We start from the raw sequence: 6,959 nt of genomic DNA, 5'->3' as shown, positions 1-6,959 counted from the left end.
AAGTCATAACAAAATCTCCCTCTTACGATCTTAACAACTTAAAGGGAAAGGCTTGTAAATTAGAAGATCTTCCTGAATGTTGTCCCCCACATCCCTGTATTCAGCGCTATTAGGACCTGAAAACTGCTTCTGTACACTTGGGTGTTTATTGCACTGAAAGGCTGCAAGGATCTACAGTGAAAAATGATGTTGTACTGAAAACAGATTACTCAAATCCAGACCTCTCTGAACCTTAGGGATGTTGGAATTAGGTTCAGCTCATTAGCAAGCTAAACTTTGTAATGGTGTTTCACTGCTGGTTGGGGATTTGCGGATGTAGATCTTGACTCCAGTTAGGTGCTGCAAAACACGACACACACATGTAACTGCCCTCCAGGAAATGCAGCCCAGTTTGTCAGAGCAGCCAGGCCTTAATTTCTGACAGTGGCTTGCATCCTGTTGCTCAGAATTGGGTCTTGAAACACCTTTGAAAAACTTCTCTTAACCTCCATCGATCCTTTTCACATCTCATTTTTCAGGTGTGACTTTACTTACACCGAATTCTGCCCATCGTGTTAAACAAGATGGAAATATTCATTGTGATGGACCACTTGAGCTGATTTGTTGAGACCCAAACTGCAGTTCAGCTTCTGACATTCTGTCCAAGTATTCAAAGTCTGAATAAAGCTCAGGATCTGGCTCCTGACTGTGAGTGTGAGATGCAAGTAGCTTGTAGGTACCATTTGAAAAGGCCTTATATATGCTGCCTGGTTGATGGTCGCGGACAGACTCTGACCTGACCAAATTACATGTATTTGATTTCCAGAATTCCCCTGCTCATTCTTCCATCAAAAAAAAGGATCTAATCATTTTCCTTGAGGTTTCTGCCACCCCACTGCTGCAGCCTTGGCAAGTGCCTGACATCCAGAAAAATGATACTGCCAAGCAAAAAAAAAAAAAAAAAGGTCTGTTTTCATTATCCAAGCAGAATTAAATGGGGGGGAAAAAAAAAAAAACACCAAAAAACAACAACAATAAAAAAAAACAAAACCAAAAACAACCCAAACTGCATAAATGATGAAAATTAAATTAGATTTTCTTTACTTTCTTTATCTGAGTACTTTCTTATAATGAACGTATTCTAAGATATGACTTTCAGCCAATGATATTTACTGTATTAAAAACAGACTGATTTTAATTACTGCGTAATGTCTAGTAGAGTTAATCATCCCTCCAAACCACTGTATGCAGTAATTTGAAATGAATTTTTTATTTTTTTTTTCAAAACAAGAGCCATGGCCTTTTGACAGATGCTCTTCAGTGCTACATCTATCCTGCTCTATGTTAGAAACCACGTGAACTACTGAGAATGGTTTAATGAGAACATGTTAAAAAAAAGTACTTTAATAAGGAAATTATAGTAGGATTTATCAGTGCCAATTTTAAAGTGACTCTCCACCCATATTTGAAAAATTTAATCTATCTACTTTAGAAACTGGACTAATTATTTTCAAGTTCCTTTTTTAATTAAAAAGCCAGATCTTTCCATAGCAATTAATTTCTGGTTTAGGACTTTTTTTTTTTCTTTTTTTTTTTTTTTCCCACTTTCATAACTAGATACTCAGGACTGTGATTTCTGTTAGACAAAACTCCAGCTGGAAAACTACTGAAGTTTATAAACGCTTCATGGTTACTAGGAAAGTGCTAGAGCCCTGTTTCTCACTTCCAAGAACAACTCGGAGAATCCTATCTGCTGCCTTCTGCAGGTTCCCCAGCAGCATTAGTGCTATCACAGGGAGGCTGGGGGTGACTGCACCTAGCCTAGCTCTGTCCTCTCAATCTCTCTATGGCTTGTAAGACTGATGCTGTTTCCTGGTCACAGGGTGAAGAAATATTGACTGTTGGGTTGAGGTTCAGGTGCAGCTTGGTTTGGTGCTGATGAAGTCATCACTCTCTCAGACTGTTTGACGTGAATTGGTGGAACTTTGATTTACAGTAAATGTTGCTGCTGGCAGTAAGCAAGCAAGATACTGCTTGATGTTTCAACAAATGGCCAAACTGAATGCTTGAGTTCTCTTGCCCAAGAATGTGAGATGCTTTACCAGGAGAAGATGGTTTTATTGGTACACACCTATGAGTGGGACACAGACATTTAGGTCTGTCCCTGCTCTTAAAGCAGAATAAAATAGCCCCAGTATTCTACACTGGCCATTGAAGAACAGCGTGGATAGCCAATGAGAATTCTTATTACACTACTAAAAGAAGTCTTGCATAAGCAAAAACAAATCTGCTCTTTACCCATGCTATTTTTCACAGGAATATGCGACGTGAAATGTAGGTATAGAAGGACAATGCACTGGTTTCCAGGGAGTTCAGCTGAAATTATATGTAGCAGATGATGTGGTAACTCCCCACACTAAATAATGACAATAGCTCAGGAAATTAGGGATCAAACAAAAGGCTACACACTAGAACTGCCTAAAAATTCAAATCAGTGTCATGTAGAAGTTCCTCTTAAATGCCTTCTTGGATGTTTAAGGCCATATGATACAGTTGGCAATGAAACATTCTAAATACACTAGAATTACATGTAAACTGAAATGAGACGTTGCTCTTATGCTCTCAAAATAAACTGTCCTACTTTCCTGGCTTTTCAATAATGCCCAGTGATGTTTCTGGCTCCTTTTCCTTAAAAATATGATGCTGAGCAAATTTAAAATTACAGATGAGACAGCTCCCTGCACTTATTTTACAGCTATGATTGTCTGAAGTCATATTCAAGGTGGAAGTTTTTGTTTCCTTTTTTAAGGAAAGCTTGTCCTGTTCCCTTTAATATATGGGGTTAGTGAGGTGCGTTTAATGACTCACTCTCGTCCCTTTTGAATGTCTAATACAGGATCTTATGTGAGCATGATGGTGCCTCTTCACTGGGCAGATTTTTTTCTGCTTCAAGAAAACTGAAAGGTTCCGGCCTTTGCAGAGACATTAATACCCAGTCAGATATCCCAGCAGCCCCACTGGCTATTATTCTAAGAAACATCACCTTAAAGTCTTGGAGAGAAAGCATTACGGTTAATGCAGTTTGGTGACTCAGTGTAATATTCACTGCATTACCTTGGCCTGGCTTAATGGCAGGAGCAGCTTGCTCTCTGTGTCAGAGAAAATTACCTGATGACCCTTCCTGTAGCTTCGTGCTGTTCTTAACTGGATAGCCACAAAATGATGTGTGCAAAATCTTGTATGGAGCCCACTCCTCCTGCTCTGTCCCATAGGGAACTCATTTCCTATCAGCTTGCCTATTAAATAATAATAACAACAACAACAACAACAACAACAAAAGCTGGCTTTGGCCTTTTCATCTGGTATTATGGTATTATTCATATGGTATTATTTCATGTACACACCATAGCTGCCCAGTGATCCTACTTTTCTAGTGCAGAGATCAAGTGAGAATGGAAATGGAAATGAATACAGAAAAAAAAAAAAAAAAAAAAAAAGAGAGAGAGAGAGATAAAACTGCAAAAGGGCTTTTTTTATTCTGAAGGAAAACAAAGCAATTGTGGCATTCCCTTGGCAAGAAGCAGCCTTGTTCAATTCAAGGAAAACTCTTACCTCCAGCAACAGCCTGGCACAGTAAGCACACAGGTGATCTCTGTAATCTGCAATGTGGGAGAGCTGAATGTTACTTCTTTGAATGATTAAACAGATTAATTGCGAGTGACAGCTGGAAAATGAATTTCATGTTCTTGAGAGGCCCTGGATGATGCCAAAATCCACTGCTGGTTTGCACAAGAGGCATGTCATCTTCTAAGGACCTCACCCCTGGCCACAATGGATTCACTCTGCGCATTTACAGCATCTCTGTAAGATCTCTGTAAGAGATGCTGTAAATGCGCAGAGTCAATCCATTGGTTCCTCGCATGTCTGCTCAGACTGTCAGGAAAACTTCCAAAATTCCATCCTCAGTGCTGGTTCCCAAAGAGCATACAGCTTCAGACTCACTTTACCAAGATATGGTTCTTCCCTTACTTGCGTGGAATTCAAGCAACTGGCTCAGACAGACCTTTGGAGCCTTCATATGCTGACCCTGCAAACTCATCACTCTGGACTGCATCTCCAATTTTTTTTCCCAAAGCCTCACTGTTCAGATGTGAGTGTCCCCTGTGGCCCCAGCAGCAGCCTTTTGGTTGGCATCTCAGTTGCCCAGTGCAAGAGGTTTTGCTGAGGGATAGAGGCAGCTGCAGTGCAACATCACAGAGGAACAGACTGTCAGGCACTGTTGCTCACCCCATGATTGTGAGTCCTTCCCATGCTAAGGACCATCCCGTCACCCAAGGGCATGTCCATCATTTTGTTTGTGTGGCCAGGCTTGGGCTCAGAGCTTCAAAGAGCCTGAAAAACAAAGGGAGATAAATCATCAACTGTAGAGGAGATCTCTGCAATTTGGCAGAACTCCTGATCCACAAAACTACGCTTCTGGTTCCTGCCATTAGCCCTGTTGTTGCATTGTGTGCAGGACCAGATCACTCATCAGGCCAGAATATTAACCATCGAGGCATTAATTCTGAGGGGCCCTTAAAACAAAGAGAACTAATAGAAAAATCTTCTCAATCATATGAAATCCACCATTCAGAAATGAAAAAAAAATAAATGCAGTGAACTTTCAGTGATATTGCAGTGTCTAAAAAGGTTATTAAAAATGTATTTGAAGGACCAGCTTTGTCAATACTAATGCACTGAAGGAGTAGAGGGTTTCCCAGCTCAAGCCCTAATGTACTGACTTAGCGAGGGAGCAATGACTGCAAGCATGGATTTGAGAAGCTTACATTAGATAAGTGTTTTCAGACTTCATATACAGAGAATTGTTTTCTGTTGTAGAATGATGGGATGCTCGGTAATACTGAGGTGAAATACGAATAATATATTTTAAAAGGAATATTGACAGCTAGCTATTGGTTCAGCTCAGGAAATATGTTTGAAGGTGGTGATGGTGATAGAGTGTAGAGGAATGAGGGATTACTGGTAAGAATGTGCATGATTTATGGTTTATTTCTTGGTTTTTATTTGTGTATAATCTGAGGGATTTTGGAGATGATTTGCACATTCTCTAACGTAATTTGACCACACCAAGTATATGCAAGCACTCAAACATCATAAAGCATAATTAGCTTTGCTTTGAGAAACAGGTCTGTTCTTTGATTTTCTATTCAGACATCTTCGACCTGGCAGCTCGTTTTGCACTCATTAGCAGCTGGAGCAAGGTTCCTACTGTGAATTTCTGTGCATGTCTTTAAGGACCAAATGACCAAATGCCAGTCTGGTTTTATTGCTGTAAATGGCCCCTAAGAATAATAAGACAGCAAGGAGAAGTCTTTTAAATCCCAACTTCCAGTCATTTCAGATGATGATGACAGAGGTCAGCATTTATTTTTTAATTATCACTGTGTTTTTTCTTGATCATCCCCCCCTTTGAAGAATTCAGACAACACTTTCCTCCTCTTTTGTACATGCAGCACATCGGTTTTGTCTTTGAGCAGCCTTAGTGTCTGTGGGAAGCTTCTGCCGTTATTTTGTTCTCAGAGCTCTCACCCTAAGAATGTCCAGTCCATCTCCATTGACTTCAATACCTTACTGAGTGCCGTGTAGTAGCAGCAAGACACAGTAGAGGCGCAGGAGAACAACATGGTAGCACACAAGCAGTTTCCGTATAGCTTTTTGTTGTTACTGTTGTGCTTTTCACATGCGGCTCCTTGTTACTGTTTGCTTTTTTGCTTGCTTGTTTCTATCAGTACTTCAGCAGGCGTTGGACTTCTTGTGCAGGGATGCACCAGCAGGACAGCCTGCCCCGAGGATGACCTTCCCCCGTTTGCAGGTGGGCGATTGCAATACCTTAGAGAGACTTGTCACACACCCAGAGCACTGCAGCTCTCGTGCCGCTGTGGAATGCCTACACGGCACAGCGCTGCGCGACGCAACCTGCGCGCACAGCCGCGATGTCACACCTGGCCGGGAGGCTCCCGCCGGGCGAGGGGCGGCGCTGCGAGCTCACATCGGGCCGGCAGCTGGCTGCCGACGGGCCGCGAGCTCCTCCCGGTGGCGGCCGCTCCGCGGGGCCGCGGGCCTCGTCCGTCGTCCCGCTGTTCCCAGAGAGGGGCGGGCAGACCCGGACGCCGCCATGCCGCTCACTGGGCGTGATAGCACCGAGCGGGTAGTGTGTGCTGTTAGGTAAAGCTGGGAAAGTGTCTGAGCGGCGGCTCCATAGCTCAGTGGTTAGAGCACTGGTCTTGTAAACCAGGGGTCGCGAGTTCGATCCTCGCTGGGGCCTGGGTGCTATTTTTAACGGCCCTCGACATCTGTCGTATATTTTAGGGCGTTTTGTTGGTGGTCGTGAACTGCGCGTATCGACGTGGGAATGTTTGCTTCAAGAGCGCGCAGGAAGTGAACGTTATGCATGAAATGTGAGTGGGGGCAGTGAAGGCCCTCACTGTCTTCAGCTCTGTGCTGGCTGCGAACAGAGCTGCAGCTGGGAAGGAGCACGGGGGTGGCTGGGAATTTGTTTGTACAGCTCACAGCATGGTTTCCCTGATGGGAGCTTTGGCAAAATGCTGCTCTGGGCATCAGAAGGAACAAATTGCCCCAGAGTGAAGAATAAACTGGGCTGGATTATGGGAGTCCTCACAGCTGAGGGAAGGCTGAGCTGCTGGGTTATGGCTGGGCAGAGCAGGTGCAAGCATTTTTTGTCTGCAGCCTGGCACATCACCACAGCATGCAGGCAGTGCATTGTGTGGCCCTACAAACTGTGTGGCCCTTCTGGCTGCATATAGCTGGATATGAGGGCCAAAGACTGCTCACTGTGCTGTGTTTTGGGATTGTTGTCCTCCGAGACTCCTGGCAGTGGGCTGATGGAGGTGGTGACACAACCCGGTGTTGGGAGGGCCTGCTGTCAGTGTGAGGGCTGTGTTGTGATGCCATGTGGCTGT

The 6,959-nt window shown here is 43.6% G+C and overlaps 1 non-coding gene across 1 annotated transcript; it reads left to right on the top strand.

Moving 5' to 3' along the window:
- The first annotated feature begins 6,231 nt into the window (after window positions 1-6,231).
- Window positions 6,232-6,304, top strand: TRNAT-UGU (transfer RNA threonine (anticodon UGU)). Its single transcript has one exon. It is a non-coding gene; the product is annotated as a tRNA-Thr (tRNA).
- Window positions 6,305-6,959: the final 655 nt, after the last annotated feature.

The sequence above is a fragment of the Lagopus muta genome, chromosome 6 (genome assembly GCF_023343835.1).
Source record: "Lagopus muta isolate bLagMut1 chromosome 6, bLagMut1 primary, whole genome shotgun sequence".
NCBI classification, from domain to species: Eukaryota; Metazoa; Chordata; class Aves; order Galliformes; family Phasianidae; genus Lagopus; species Lagopus muta.
Note: the sequence above shows the minus strand (reverse complement) of the source record. Positions and strands in the feature narration are given on the sequence as shown.